The 16,938-nt window shown below is 38.3% G+C and overlaps 1 protein-coding gene across 3 annotated transcripts in view; it reads right to left on the minus strand.

Moving 5' to 3' along the window:
* sba (six-banded) overlaps positions 1–16,938 on the minus strand; it is a 644,101-nt gene that overhangs the window by 504,372 nt on the left and 122,791 nt on the right. The window lies entirely within an intron of this gene.

Here is a 16,938-nt window from a genome sequence, read left to right on the forward strand (position 1 = left end):
AAATCCAAAATCATGTTAGTTGCGTAAAAGTGACAACCTAACATAGTAATGGCAAGTATACAAAGCCCAGCAGCAGCTTAATCTATAATATAAAAATAAGTCGGGCTCTCCTTCCTGACGCTATAACTCCAGAATGCAGGAACCGATTTCCACGGTTTTGCGTTCGTTGGAAAGGTCTTTGGCTCCGTGAGGTTTATAGCAAAGAAAATTCAAGATCGACACACAGGGTCTCGACATTAGGCCAAAACGTGGACCCGGGTACCCCTGGGCAGGCATGCTTAACCAACGAACCCATATCATTTCGTTACGATAATTAACGTTAATAAACGAAACAAAGTCATTTCGTTTCGTTTATTAACTAACGTTAAGAACGTCAAATTAACGAAATGATTTTGTTTCGTTTTCTGCCATATCAAAACGAAATCAAATCATTTATGTTGATTATTAATTTCAAACTATGCTGGCAATGCTATATTATTCATTTTGATGGCGGAGTCATTAAAGATGAAAGCATTAGCCAAGCTGATTGCAACTTTTCCCATGAGTTTTGACAGTACGAACATTTCTCATAGTATTTTTGACATTACCGACAACGAATTACACAAAAAAATTACATGGAGTTTGTGTGTATGTCCGCTCGCTGTTACCACCTTACGGCTTCACCATGGCTATAGCATTGCTAGCACAATTCAAACATAAAGTATCACGTTTTTGTCAACGTTTTTAACGTTAACGAAAGCCTTTCGTTTCGGTTAAAAACGAGATACAATTTATCTTGATAATTTCTTTATCGATAATATTTCGAAGTGTTTCAACGGAAACGGTGGAATTTTTTTGATAAACGATTAGCTTAACGTTAAGGTGCATCCCTGCCCCTGGGTCACTAGGGTCTCGATATATAGGCCAAAACATGGACCCGGATACCCCTAGAATGTGTGTGTATTATGGATATCAAATGAAAGCTGTTGCTGAGAGCTTTAAAGTAATTTTCATTGTGATATTCTAAGCCGAAATAGAGACATGAATTAATAATACCCACATACCTATTTACATACGTCCTATTCGATTTCCCTGAAATTTGGTATATAAATTTGCCTATATTAGTATTTACGATGATTTTTCCGGGAAGTAGACCAGAGACGGACTGGGACTAGGATTAGGACTAGGACTGGCACTGAGACTGAGACAGAGACTTGGAGTGGGACTGGGACTGGGACTCGGAATGGGACTGGAACAAAATACATACCACCCTCTGGGACTGGCAATAAGATATGAAGAAGGATGAGAAAAACTTTAGAGTAGAGAAAAGAGAGAAGGAGAAGGATACTGAGAAAGAGATAGAATGAGACGAAGATGGAGATAGAGGAAGCGAAAAATACGGAGGGAGGAGTGAATACACAGATTAGGAAAAAAGTGTAGAGGGGCGAAGGCAGAGTTAGACAGAAAAAGCTTAATAAAATGTGTGCAGATAGACCAAATTTAGGGCAGAACAACGTCTGACTGGTCTGCTAGTAGACGTATAAGTTGTTTTGCTGTTGACTTTGACACTTAAAGAAGTATGTGAGTGTGAGTGTGTTTGAGTTATGTGTGTGTGTGCGTGTGGCAAGTGACAAATGCGTACCACAACGTAACAAAAATAATTGCATGTCAAGTCAACTTAGCTCAACTCAAGTCAAATCAAGTGAAGTGTGTGCGTAGATAAGTGCACGTGTGTATGCGTTTGACTGTGTTTGTGTTCGTGTGAAAAGGCAAAGGGAAAGGCTTTTGCTATAAGAGAGCCAGTAGTCGCCAGCAGGCAAGGTAATCAAGGTGTTTTATACGTAGACTAAGTATTTTATGATATATAGAAGGCACGAATGCGTACAGTCGCTCATAGTGAAAGTGGGACAATCGGTTCCTTAACTAGTGCACAGTGTCTGCAGAGCTCACAATATATCTATGTAAATGACTAAACATTTTTCTTTTGTTTACATAACTAGCCTCTGCAGCCGCTTGTATGTAATGCGCAAGTCGTTTGTGTCCAGTTGGATGACCCCAAAAGATATTATAAGTGAGTTTTGAGTCTTGGCTGTGCTTCTATAAACTATATGTCATTTATTGACATGACATTAAGAGGTTACCTCGACGCGTTACGAATAGAGCGGGTAAGTATATTAAAATGGTTATGAACAATTTTCTCTCATTTTTATACTCAGCTGAGCAGAGCTCACAGAGTATATTAATTTTGTTCACACAACGGCACCCCGTAACGGCATAAACTAATTGAGATAGATATAGACCCCTATATATCAAAATGATCTGGGCGGAAAAAGAAATTCATTTAGCCATGCCCGTCCGTCCGTCTGTCCGTAAACATGATGACTTGAGTAAATTTTGAGGCATCTTAATGAAATTTGGTATGTAAGTTCCTGGGCACTCATCTCAGATCGCTATTTAAAATGAACGAAGTCGGACTATAAAAATGCCCACTTGTTCTATATCGAAAATTTCGAAAAGCCAAAAAAGTACGATAATTCATTATCAAAGACGGATAAAGTGCATCACCCACTTTTAAAAGAAGGTAATTTAAAAGTTTTGGAAGCTCTAATTAGGCAGCTGAGTATGTAATGATCGGGTACACCCAAACTTAGCCTCGCTTACTTGTTTTTATACGCTATTATATATATAGCGAGGTTGCCTTGACATGTAGCCACTGTCTCAGATATTCAAAAGCGAAGCTTAGGCGAAGCTTACTGAAGCGTGCTAGCGCATAGTAGCGTTACGTTCCCATGGTGTTGGTCCAGTAATCAAACTCACAAGTATTCCTAGACAAGACAATTTAGCATTTTGTTTGAATTTTTTACAACGCTATTGGTATATATTTAGCTGCAAATCTATGAGTTGCTGTTATGAGCTGAAGCTTGCCGACGCATCAGCTGGCTCGATTCTTGCAGAAAGGTGCGTGCTTCTCTATAATTTTAGGGGATATCGTAACTGCCACTACAGTAATTTTCATACCACCTCCAAGTAGCAATAAGATCCAAATACTCATCGAAAACTCCTGTCGAAATTTCTGTCTTTTCTGCCTTGAACTATTTTGTGTTGCAGTATCTGTACCTGAACCTCTTTTTCTATATTACGCTGTGTTTTACCCCTTTCAATATCCTTATCTTTATTCACCTCTATTCCAATCTTCAACTCTATTACTCTTTCTTGCTCTACATCTACTAACTTTATGCGTCTCGCTATTTCTATTTTTTTTCAAGATATCCGTTTCTAACGAAATTTCTGAATCTATTTATACCCATGGCCATGGCTACTACCATAACCATAACTATAACCATAATCATACCCATAACCATAACTACAACCATAGCCATAACCATAACCATATCCATAACCATAACCACGGCTATTACCATAACCATAACAATAATCATGACCATAACTATAGCCATAGCCATAACCTTAAACATAACCATAACTGTAACCATAATCATAACCATAACTATAGCCATAACCATAACCATAGCCATGGCCATAACCATAACCGTAACCATATTCTTACCCTAACTCTTTATCACTATCTTTATATTTCTCGCTATCTCAATCTTTAGCTATATATATTCATCACTAACAAAATTTCTATTCCTACTCATATCCTAACCTTACCTCTACTTATATCAACATTTCCATCGCTATATGAGTCTCTGCCTCTATCTCTATCTCTATCTCTATCATTGTCGTTATCTCTTATCTCCTTACCTCTATCCTCTTGACTTGTGGTCTTAGTTGCAACAGCTTTCATCAGTTAGTATTCAGTTATGGTGGCGGAAAGATTAGCCCCCAACTAAAGTCAAAATTTATTTCAAACTTGTAAGCTTTCCAATAGAAGCAAGCATTAAAGCAGATGATTTCCACCATAAGCGAAGCTGATTTTGCTTTGTGAAGGAATAATGTGAGAACAAAACTGATATATTTGAATAAATTTTTGTATGCAGTTTTTATTTATTTTATCACTTTACAGAACAAGAATCCTACATTCCTCCCCACCTAAAAAAAAAAAAATGTAAGGCGCGATAACCTCCGAAGAGATCTAAGGCCGAGCTTCTCTTCCATTTTGCGTCGTGCTCCTATTGATTTTCCCTACAAATCGGCCGGACGGGACCTACATGTTTCATTCCGACTCCGAACGGCATCTGCAAGGCAGATGAGTTTTCACTGAGAGCTTTTCATGGCAGAAATACACCCGGAGCGCTTGCCAAACACTGCCGAGTGGCGACCCCGCTTAGAAAAATTTTCTTCTAATTGAAAAACCTTATTTCTAAAATTTTGATGTTGCTTTGCCCGGGGTGTGAACCCAGGGCATACGTTGTGGTAGGCGGAGCACGCTACCATCACACCACGGTGGCCGCCACCCTCCCCACCTGCTTTCCCTACATAAGTTGTACCTCGAAAAACAAAACTGCTTCAGAGTGTACCATTTCGACAACATTAGTGACTAAGTAAATTTGAAAGCTTACACAGGTGTACTTGTATGAAGTTGTTAGAATTATGCAATCATTACACGTTGATGTTGATAAATGAGGCCAGCGACTGCAAATTCTACCAATCGAGCAATCGAGTTAGCCGTCCAACGTTTTGACCCGCCAGTCAGTTGCAAGTCAGCTACAGAACTTCAAGCAATTAGTTGTGGTGCAACAACTGTCAAGTGGTTGCAAAATTAGAACAACAACAGCAACTAGAACAAATACAACAACAACAGCAACTAGAATAAGCACAACTAACAACAAGTAAAACAAAAACAAATGTAGTCAAACGTAAAATGTAAAATGAATTGCTCTGAGCGAACACCGAACGAATTAAATGAAAAACTCATTTGATATTTTTCAATGTTGCCAAGGCATTTAACAAGTACCTCTCAGCAGCCAAAAGGCCAAGCGAAAAAGTAAAAATCTTAAAAATATGCATACAAAAAGGTGTTTACATATGCTACACATAAGTACATATGAATGAATGAATAAATAAATAAACTATAAATACTCGCACTATGTAAGAAATGTTAGAAGGTAATTTGCTTTATAAATTGCAATGATTTGTTTTAAATTGACCTAGCACTCATGGGCATTTAGTTGAAATTTGTTTTGCATTGCATTTTGTAGATGAAACGTTTGCAATTAGATTTTTGTTTGTAGAACCTACATACATTGTAGATATTCGTGTGCGTGTGTGTGTGTGTGTGTGTGTGCGTGTGTGTGTGTGCTTAGTTGCATTGCTCCACTGTATTTTGTGTCGAGCCAAGGTAACGAAATGATTGTGGATGTACTACTAAGCGGGTGAATGAACGTTAATTTTCTGGGGCGGCGGTCAAGCAAACGTCTGACAAAGGCACACAATTACACAGCATTTGAAATGAAAAATGAGCATACATTTAGAGAACTTTAAGGGTGCTTATGAGTAACTGAAAGAAGGCATGACTTGGTATTATTTACGTGGTCCTAAGTCAATGTATTTCAGGTTGGCTATTTGGTTAGGAAGCCCGCATTAAAATTTACGCTTCAAACAAAGCTTCCAGCTAGATCACCGACTCCTACAAACTAATGAAGGTATTATGGCAATTTTTACTAAACTTCGTCAATTAGATTCTTTGTTTTTTCTTTTTGAGTAATTTAGGAAAAAACTTTAATGAATTTTGAAACTAAAACTATGCTAAACAATCTCAAAAACGTTTGCGAAAAAAGTTAAGAAAATTTCGAACTTTTTATTTAATATGCAGTGTTGTAATAAATTCTCGAAAGCGTTTCGGAGATGTTTTTTTTTTTTTTTTTCAAAATTCAATAGTTTTATCGTAAACCAGAAGACCCGGAAGACGTTGTCCTGCCCTAAATTTGGCCTATCTGCATACATTTTAATCATCATAATTTTAAAACACGCCGAGTTTCAGTCCCAGTCCCACCGAGTCTCAGTCTCAGTCCTAGTCCTAATCCCAGTCCCAGTCCGTCTCTGGATAATATATTACTCTGTACTAAAGTACTCATCAACAGCTTTCATTTGATATCCATATTGTATAAACACTGTCTAGGCATTCACTGGCCCACGTTTTGGCCTATAACTCGAGACCCTAGTCACCCAGTGGTATGAAAATTACCCTCTACACAACTAAAGACTCTCCTGAATTAAAAAAAATGTCATAGTACCTCTAAATCGCGGCCCCCCTCAGAAACCTCCCCTCACCCTCTCGGCGTGTATGGTGATGTGCTATACTTGATATCATTCGCTATAATATTTTTTATTGATAACCAGGTTGTTTAATTAAACACCAAGCAATTAAACTGAAATATAACCTATCCTATCTCTCAAGTTATATCAAACTTCACACGGGGTGCAAAACAAATTCAAAATCGGTTCAGTAATTTAGGAGTCCATCGCGGCCAAAAATGTTGGGGCACGTGTTTTTTATTTATTAAGATTACCGAGAACAAAAACAAATGGTTGCGTGTACTTATATACTCGCGTGAGAAGTTATATTTCTTTGGCATCATTCATAAGTATTGTTTATACTAATCTAAGCAAAGGGCTACCCATATACCAAATTTCAATCAAATCGAACCATGAATTGAATTTGTTCGAATAGATCTCTGGTACATTTCCCTGAAAGAAACTTCACAGAAACAATCTCCGAGTTGCTGTGAAGCTATCCTGCAAATTTGAATAAAACCGACGGAGTGGATTCCGAATCCATAAGCTGCATACAAACATATTGTGATGAATATTAGTGTCACTAAGTGATACTCACATCACTAATCTGATACTAAGTAAATGAAGGCACATCAAACAATAAAGTAAGCTGCCACTCTTGATACGTAAACAAATCAATCATTTACACACATACGTACATACAAGGCAACGAAGAGATACTCGCAAGCACATGTAATCATCAGCCGAAGTAGTACTCACATATACACTCGCATATGACTATGCGAGAGTCTATACACTACAAATATACATGTACATATATGGCTGGTAACCATACATGAAGTTCGCCAAGTTACTAGACCTTAGGAGAAATGGGTGGACGAGGCAACAGAGAGCATAAAAGCATCGAAAGCTGAGTATTCAAGAATCAGTTTGATTTAAACACGCTATCAGTTGCGAAGTGCAGTATAATTGTAATACTCCCAGAGTAATCTAATAAAGACCCTTTTGCATTACTAATAATTGGAGTTATATATTCGACAATTTAGCAATTCGAACGTTAGTAGAAGGTGTAAAATAAGCGGAGTTTCCTAAATTCGTAACAATATGTACTTCTTCTTCTTGTAGGCGCAAATAATATCATACATGAACATACATACGATGAACTTTTGTTTCAGAATTTTAACGAAACGTTTTAAATTTTCAAAAGATGTATACATTTTAGCCATTAACAACCTTAACACGCATAAATATGTGTGTATGTCAAGCTGATATGAAATACAAATACATACATACATCCATACGTACCTATAAAATCACTCCATAATTCTAGCGAATGCTGGCTTTCTTCACCATTCGATCTATATATATATATATATATATATATATATATGTGACGCATAATGTGAAGTGGTGAATTTCCCACTCAAAGCAAGTTTGTTCCTACAGTTCACAGCGAACAAAAACACGAAATGCATTTTCAATCTGTTACTAGTGTGTTACATCTTAAAATTTCACTCTCATCATTTTTTCATAACGCGCCCCAAGAAGTTTAACTTTAAAAAGTATTTAGTATAAAAAATTGTATAAAAATGTTCACTGCTATTTTCGTAACCGTATTCAGTAACCGTAGTCGTAACCATACCTCGAATCATAACCGTAATCGCAAGAGAGGCCGCGGCCGTAGCATATTGAAAACGATAGTGGAACGCCAGACCCTGCATAATGGATCCATTAACGGCAAGTAGTTTAGGAAAGTATTTATTTGCTACAGCTGTCTCTGGGCAGTGGTCAAGAAACTGTCCGACTGAGTGTGTCCATAATGTTATCAGAATTTGTTTGACGACCAAACGAAAAACACAATTAGATACCAGAGCATATGTCATAAAACAAGACCGTCCGCTCTTTTGTATTATCTAGCTTAATTGCTGCCTCGAGATCTAACAACCCTGCCGGCCCAAATAAATAAATCTGCTCGCAAGGGGCTGAACACAAACACAGAACATGCTGAACAGTTTCTTTTTGCAGCCCTCACCTTCTCATCTGCTACTGACGAGACCTAATTTATAAGTATGTGAAGGCAGTCTCCCGGTAAGTTAAGATGCTCAGTTAAAAAGTGTCAGTTGGTGCTTTCAAACCGATCTGCAAAGAATGAACAAATAAACTTTTATACAAAACTTTAGCACGTGTGCAACCAAAATATGCAACAAAACAACAAAAAAGTTGCAAAACTAAATCGCTTTAAAAGTCACTCAACCAAAGTGCAGGCACTAAAGCAAAGCATGCACATTTACATACACTTTAAATGCAGCGTCACCACTGAGCGTGCAATAATTGCAAACAAATCTACGCACGAAAAGAAAAGGGAAGTGCGGTTCCGGGGGCGTGGTGCGCATTTTGTGGGTGGCAAGTGTTAGATAAATGCGCTGCATGGTGCTAGTGCGTGAATTTTCTGTGGACTCTAGCAAACACCCAACACATAACACCAACACATTTACTTCCACACTTGCTTGTTTATAATCGCAGGAAGCAAATACAAAAACTGTTGCACGACTTAAAAACATGAAAAGTTTATAGTTTGGTATTCGCATATTTGCCAAGTTGTGTGTGGCTGGTTAGATAGGAATGCATTTGAATGTATGTGCATAAGTGCGTGTGCCTTTAGCGTTGACGTTAATGTTTATGGGGCGCGTGCGTTAATTATTTTAAATAATGAAATGCCGGCATGAAATTTACAACAACACGACGCGCGAAAGCAGCATACGACGAAATGCATTAATATTGTGCTATATGTACGTGGTATGTATGTATGTATGTATGTAAGAACGCACTGGGTGGCAACAGCGACCAAAGGACGCCACTATTTGACATGTTACGCAACGACGAATAGCGCTTCGCAATGCTAAACGACTGAATCGGGAATTGTATTTGGCATACTGGCACATTGTCGTTGTTTATGATCTACTTTAAATGCAGTTAGGGCTGCGAGCTTATGTTGCGTATGTTAGCCCAGCAAAATATAGTGAGAGCGATTATCTATAGAAATGAGTCTCTGTGATAGGTTTGTTATAGGTGAGTTTTCGATTTGTCATCGAAATGTTATAAATTTCTGATCCATAACAAAAGTTATCAATGAGGAAATAACTTTTTATAGACGGGTTATTGGTTTGTTATCGAAAAGTTATCGATTTGTTATCAAAAACTTATCGATATGGAATGGAAAAGTTCCCGATATCAGCTATGTATAATTTATCAATAAGTTATGAAAACATTATCGATTGAATTTTGGAAAGCTATCGATTTGTTGTCGGATTATTACCAGGTCTTTATCGGCGTGTTACCGATTTGCTAATGAAAAGTGATCAACTTGTTATCGAAAAGTTATCAATTCGTTATCATGTTGTATATCGTAATCGATTTTATATCAAAAAGTTGTCGATCTTTTATCGGTGTATTCATATTGTTATCGGCGTGTTATCGATTTGTTATCGACGACTGATCGCAATGTTATGAATCAGGCACAGATAAAGCTTCACTATAAGTTAGATAACACATATGTAGCCAGCGATAACAAGCCGATAACAAACCGATAACTCCTCGGCAAGCTCTAGTTAACCTAAAAACATTAGCTTAAAAACGTAACCGTACCCGGTCGTTCACGCATCGAACTTCACGAGTACTTGGTACTCACACCTTTTTCTCGGGAATCCGACCAGGGACTAGTCTACTCCAAAAAATCATACATATTGAGCGATTTGCCAAAAATTCAATATATAGATAGCTATATGACGACGTTGGTAATTAGGAAACTTCCCGGGAAGTGGACCAGGTGTCGATGTTTTCCAAAAAACAATCGTAATTTTTTATTGAAGACAAAAACAAGACGAAATTTTTTGCTGGGTAAGTATAACAATTTATATAGTGTCGAGTGCCAATAAGTACGTGGCAGGATGTTTTAGCTCGTGGCGCATAAATTGAATGCCGGATGCGTTGCGTATTCTGTAATGCAAAATTAAATTGACATTTTCAATTAGAAGAGTTTTAAACATTTTATGCAGAAAAATTATGTGTGACAGTTAATTGCGCCAACTCGACGGAGCCTTTTAATACTTGGACTACGTAAGTGTGGTAAATTAGAAGTAAATCTAGTGAAAGCATTTACAAATCGATGATAAGGAGGAAGATTCCAAATACGCAGCACAGAGAGAGGAAAACAATTCCATAACTGCAATTAAAAAAAAAAAGACGCAATTATGTTTCAAGGGGCAGAAAAGGCGCATCATCTTTTTTTTCAAAAATAGACGCCTATCGATGCCTGAGTTTAATGTTGTTGTTGTTGTTGTATTAACGATAAAGACACACCCCGAAGGCTTTGGAGATAGTTATAGATGTTGATGGTCCTTTGCCGGATATAGACCCGGTACGTTCCGGTAAGAAAGCACCATTAAGGTACTAACCCGACCATCTCGGGAACAATTTATATGACCACATTAAATCTTCTAGGCCATCCCGCCCTCGGCCTGAGTTTAATAACAGCCTGTTTTTACTGACAACCCAAAAATGCTTAATATCAGAAATTGTATTGGATTTACGCTGACATTAGGTGTTTTTAAATACGGTGTTTTTCAAGCTTATACTGAAATAAAGCGTTAGCCTGATGGCAGAGTGCTCGCTATAAGTTATGCTAGGCAAATTTCGTAAAAAATATGTCCAGGGTCTTGATGGGACTCTTTTAGGTTAGCAAAAAACTATTTTGGTAACTCTATAGAAAATTCGTTGGAAATTCTGTTTTGCAACTACGTGATGCATTGGCCCCAACGCTCAGAATCTGACGGAGTTTCGAGGTGTATATTGTGGGTAGAACTCGTTTAGAAACAGGGAGTCCATATACTGAGCCTTATTCAGAGGTTTGGTTCACTGATAAATCAAAATTTTATAATGGAAACTGGAAGTTGGTATCTATGGGATGAACTTCAAAAAAACGACTTTACCAATGGGATGATACTCCACTATTTTCAGGCAAAAATCCATGCAATAGAAGTTTGCAGCAGAGAATGTCTACGAAGAAGCTTATTCTCGAGGAGTATCCTCATTATTTTAAATTATCAGGCAGGCTTGCGGGCGTTGCAGTCTCACACAATTATTTTTAAGCTAGTTGGGTAATATAGCAGCATTCTATGGTCCAGAGACATTCTGTAACCTCACAAAGGCACACATTAGGGTACCAATAAGTAACTGGGAAACAAAGCAATTCAGATAAGACAGGATTGAAAGGCCAGACAGTTCAAATTTTTTATACTCGCAGCAACGAAAGTGTCAGTCATACTGATTAATCTAAGAGGAGAGGACCTAGGAATTTTAACTGGGTACTATACGGGACCTGCGGCCGCCGTGGTGTGATGGTAGCGTGATCCGCCTACCACACCGAAAATCCTAGGTTCACGCCACGGGCCAAGCAACATCAAACATTTTAGAAAACAGTTTTTTCTATTAGAAGAAAATGTTTCTAAGCGGGGTCGCCCCTCGGCAGTGTTTGGCAAGCACCCCGGGAGTATTTCTGCCATGAAAAACTCTCAGTGAAAACTCATCTGTCTTGCAGATGTCGTTCGGAGTCGGCATAAAATAAGTATGGCCTGTCCCGCAAATTGGAAGAGAAACTCGGCCTTAAATCTCTCCGGATGTTATCGCGCTTGCATTTATTTTTAATTAAATATAAGGGACTCTGTAGTCTGCGATATCACCTCGGTTAGGTTAGGTTGAACTGGCCGGTCCATGAGGACCTCACATAGACTGATTGTGTCCGTAGTGTTATCAGAAGTTTGTTTTTAACGACCAAACTGAAAAACCCTATCAAAAACCAGAACCTATGTTATAAAATAACTCCGTCCTCTTGGCAAATACTAGAAGCTTCCTAGGACTTAAGCCACTTACTGCTTCTAGATCTGACAGCTGTATCACTCCTAATAGCTGGAGTTTTAGCCTGGCAAGTGCAGGGCACAAGCACAAAACGTGCCCGATCGTTTCCTCCTCCTACCCGCACTTCCTACATCTGCTATCACTGACCTAGCCTAATTTAAAGGCATGTGACGCCAGAAGACAGTGTCCAGTCAGAATACCCGTCATGAGTCTACAGTGCTCTCTCTTTAATGATAGAAGCAACTTTGTTAGTCTAATGTTGTAAGACCTACACATAATCTTCGACACTTTACAGCCCCGCGCTTGAACCTACGCCTTTCCCGCTTTGTCGATATCACATAAGTAGGTAAAATCTATCAGATATACACATCTGTCGATCTTGTGAGCTGGAGGATGAAACGCCGGTTCAAATTCTTTTCGAATGCGTCGCTTTTCCATCTAGGTGGCGTGACTTTTTATCCCTTTGTGATACATGTTGAGTAAACAACCTAGAGAGGTACTCGAATAAATTAAAAGCCCTCACATACAGTAATGGGCTGAAAAGTCAAGCACAATAGATCTAAATAAAGGTTGCAGTGCATCGAGGCTTTATAAAAATAATTGTAACCCCTTGGACTTTTTCGGTTTGTGTAAGATCCAACCGTACCTTAGATGTCAAGCCCCTAGTATATGACTACTACTTCCGGTTGCAGTTTTCTTTCGGGAAAGTGAGAATCAAACAACATACCTATTCTTCTTTATTTCCTCTTTCTAAATTCAATATCCTTTATTTTCTACAACAACAAAGAGATCATGCATGTTTGTATTTGCCAAATACTATTGTCTGGCAGCTATATTACATGATAATTTATATCACTCACACTCACCATTCTAGTAAACAAGCGAATGGGTAAATAGACAATACAAATAAATAGAGAAAACGAGCCATTGCTGACATTTAATGCGTTCAATTGAACGTGTTCTCTCCATCAAATGCTGTATTATGCAAATTTTGTTGTACTAACTAATGGAAGGATGTTTGGTTGGCTAGAGGAAAGGTGTGAGTAAGCAAATCACACAAAATACAAACTGTAACTTGAGTGCATCCTTACTAAGCGCTAAGATCTGTTACGGGGTTGCGTTTTAAATAAATATTGCAGATGTTTGTTTGTATATAAGAAAATTACAAATAAAGTTTACAAACGAAATAAATTTTCGCGCACATATGAAACAGTCCATAAAATGTGGCAACAATGCCAAGCAAAAATACCGCACAATGGAATGTCACGCTTTATTTGGCAAGTGACAGTGCGCCATGTGTGTGTATGCGTGGGCGTAAAGGAGAGAAAGTGAAAAAAAGCTCAGGAAGAGTTTGTAGCTGGTAGCATGAAAATGTCATGTGTGTGTTTAACCTTTGTATTGGCAAAGCGCTTTATGTCTGTTTGCGCTATAAACCGCAGCGCTATGTGAATGAACTGCAATTGTGAAAAAGTTTGTTGGCGGTTAATCGCATTATTTGCGTTTCTCAATTTCATTTGTTTGCCTTGTCGTCGTCATTGGGGCTATTCAATTTTGCGTTGTCTTCATGTGTTTTCCATAAAAAAAAGTCATAATAATAACTTATTTTTATAATATTACTTTTTTTACTTAGCAAATTGAAACTTTATTGGCGCAGCAATTGTCTCTTGAGTAAATAATAATTTACTTTTGTGTCTGCGATAATAAATTTATTGTTATTATTGAGTTACGGTGCAGATTTAATAAAGTCACCATGTTGTTGTTTCTAAATAGCAAAACTAATTTTAATTTTCGAATTCTAAAAGTAGTTTTATTAACACGCAGTAGATGCCCTGCAAAAAATTCGACTAGTCTAGGGCGAATCCGGTATTAGTCGCAAAGGAGTATGCGACTATCATATGGGTTGGAGTGGTCCCTTTTGTTTGAACATGTCCTATGGAGAGACCAACTGTACCTGTTTATGCCTGAACGGGTAGTGTCGGACTGGTCCTCTTTATATCTCTACGGGTACTGTCGGACAGATCCTTTTTGTAATGTTCGACACTTCCTCTTTGTACCCCTATGGGAAGTATCCGACAGGCCCTTTTTGTATCCATACGGGTAGTGTCGGACATATTCTCTTCGGGCCTCTACAGTCAGAGTCACACAAGTCTCTTTTGTACGTCTATGGGTACTGTCGGCCAAGTCCTCTGTCTACCTGTATGGAATTTCTTAAGGATTTTATAATTGTTTAAACTCTAATACAATATTCTTAATTTTTGTTCATATTGGTATTGTAGAATAATAAAAACAAAATAAATATTACGATTTTTTTATACTCAGTTGAGCAGAGCTCACAGAGTATATTAACTTTGATTGGATAACGGTTGGTTGTACAGGTATAAAGGAATCGAGATAGATATAGACTTCCATATATCAAAATCATCAAGATCGAAAAAAAATTTGATTGAGCCATGTCCGTCCGTCCGTCCGTCCGTCCGTCTGTCCGTCTGTCCGTTAACACGATAACTTGAGTAAATTTTGAGGTATCTTTATGAAATTTGGTGTGTAGATTCCTGGGCACTCATCTCAGATCGCTATTTAAAATGAACGATATCGGACTATAACCACGCCCACTTTTTCGATATCGAAAATTTCGAAAAACCGAAAAAATGCGATAATTCATTGCCAAAGGCGGATAAAGCGATGAAACTTGGTAGATGGGTTGACGTTATGACACAGAATAGAAAATTACTAAGATTTTGGACAATGGGCGTGGCACCGCCCACTTTTACAAGAAGGTAATTTAAAAGTTTTGCAAGCTGTAATTTGGCAGTCGTTGAAGATATCATAATGAAATTTGGCAGGAACGTTACTACTATTACTTTATATGTGCTAAATAAAAATTAGCAAAATCGGATGAAGAACACGCCCACTTTTTAAAAAAAAAAATTTTTAAAGTCAAATTTTAACAAAAAATTTAATATCTTTACTCTAAATTAAGTCAAAATTCAACTCCAGTAATGATATGATGCAACAAAATACAAAAATAAAAGAAAATTTCAAAGTGGGCGTGGCTCCGCCCATTTTCATTTAGTTTGTCTAGAATACTTTTAATGCCATAAGTCGAACAAAAATTTCCCAATCCTTCTTAAATTTGGTAGGGGCATAGATTCTATGACGATAACTGTTTTCTGTGAAAATGGGCGAAATCGGTGGAAGCCACGCCCACTTTTTATACACAGTCCACCGTCTGTCCTTCCGCTCGGCCGTTAACACGATAACTTGAGCAAAAACCGATATATCTTTATTAAACTTAGTCCACGTACTTACCTTACTCATCTTATCTTGGTATAAAAAATGGCCGAAATCCGACTATAACCACGCCCACTTTATCGATATCGAAAATTACGAAAAATGAAAAAAATGCCATAATTCTATACCAAATACGAAAAAAGGGATGAAACATGGTAATTGGATTGTTTTATTGACGCAAAATATAACTTTAGAAAAAACTTTGTAAAATGGGTGTGACACCTACCATATTAAGTAGAAGAAAATGAAAAAGTTCTACAAGGCGAAATCAACAGCCCTTGGAATTTTGGCAGGAATACTGTCCGTGATATTGCATATATAAATAAATTAGCAGTACCCGACAGATGATTTTCTGGATCACCCTGGTCCACATTTTGGTCGATATCGCGAAAACGCCTTCACATATACATCTAAGGGACACTCGCTTTTAAAACCCTCATTAATACCTTTAATTTGATATCCATATCGTACAAACACATTCTAGAGTCACCCCTGGCCCACCCTAATGGCGATATCTCGAAAAGGCGCCCACCTATAGACCTAATGCCCACTCCCTCTTAAAATGCTCAGTAACACCTTTCGTTTGATACCCATATCGTACAAACATTCTAGAGTCACCCTTGGTCCACCTTTATGGCGATATCTAGAAAAGGCGTCCACCTATAGAACTAAGGATTACTCCCTTTTAAAATACTCATTACCACCTTTCATTTGATACCCATATCGTACAAACACATTCTAGAGTCACCCCTGGCCCACCCTAATGGCGATATCTCGAAAAGGCGTCCACCTATAGATCTAATGCCCACTCCCTCTTAAAATGCTCAGTAATACCTTTCGTTTGATACCCATATCGTACAAACATTCTAGAGTCACCCCTGGGCCACCCTAATGGCGATATCTCGAAAAGGCGTCCACCTATAGACCTAATGCCCATTCCCTCTTAAAATGCTCAGTAACACCTTTCGTTTGATACCCATATCGTACAAACACATTCTAGAGTCACCCCTGGGCCACCATAATGCCGATATCTCGAAAAGGCGTCCACCTATAGACCTAATGCCCACTCCCTCTTAAAATGCTCAGTAACACCTTTCGTTTGATACCCATATCGTACAAACATTCTAGAGTCACCCCTGGGCCACCCTAATGGCGATATCTCGAAAAGGCGTCCACCTATAGACCTAATGCCCACTCCCCCTTAAAGTGCTCAGAAACACCTTTGGTTTGATACCCATATCGTACAAACATTCTAGAGTCACCCCTGGGCCACCCTAATGGCGATATCTCGAAAAGGCGTCCACCTATAGACCTAATGCCCACTCCCTCTTAAAATGCTCAGTAACACCTTTCGTTTGATACCCATATCGTACAAACACATTCTAGAGTCACCCCTGGCCCACCCTAATGGCGATATCTCGAAAAGGCGCCCACCTATAGACCTAATGCCCACTCCCTCTTAAAATGCTCAGTAACACCTTTCGTTTGATACCCATATCGTACAAACATTCTAGAGTCGCCCTTGGTCCACCTTTATGGCGATATCTAGAAAAGGCG

This window comes from Eurosta solidaginis, chromosome 1, assembly GCF_040869045.1.
Source record: "Eurosta solidaginis isolate ZX-2024a chromosome 1, ASM4086904v1, whole genome shotgun sequence".
Classification (NCBI taxonomy): Eukaryota; Metazoa; Arthropoda; class Insecta; order Diptera; family Tephritidae; genus Eurosta; species Eurosta solidaginis.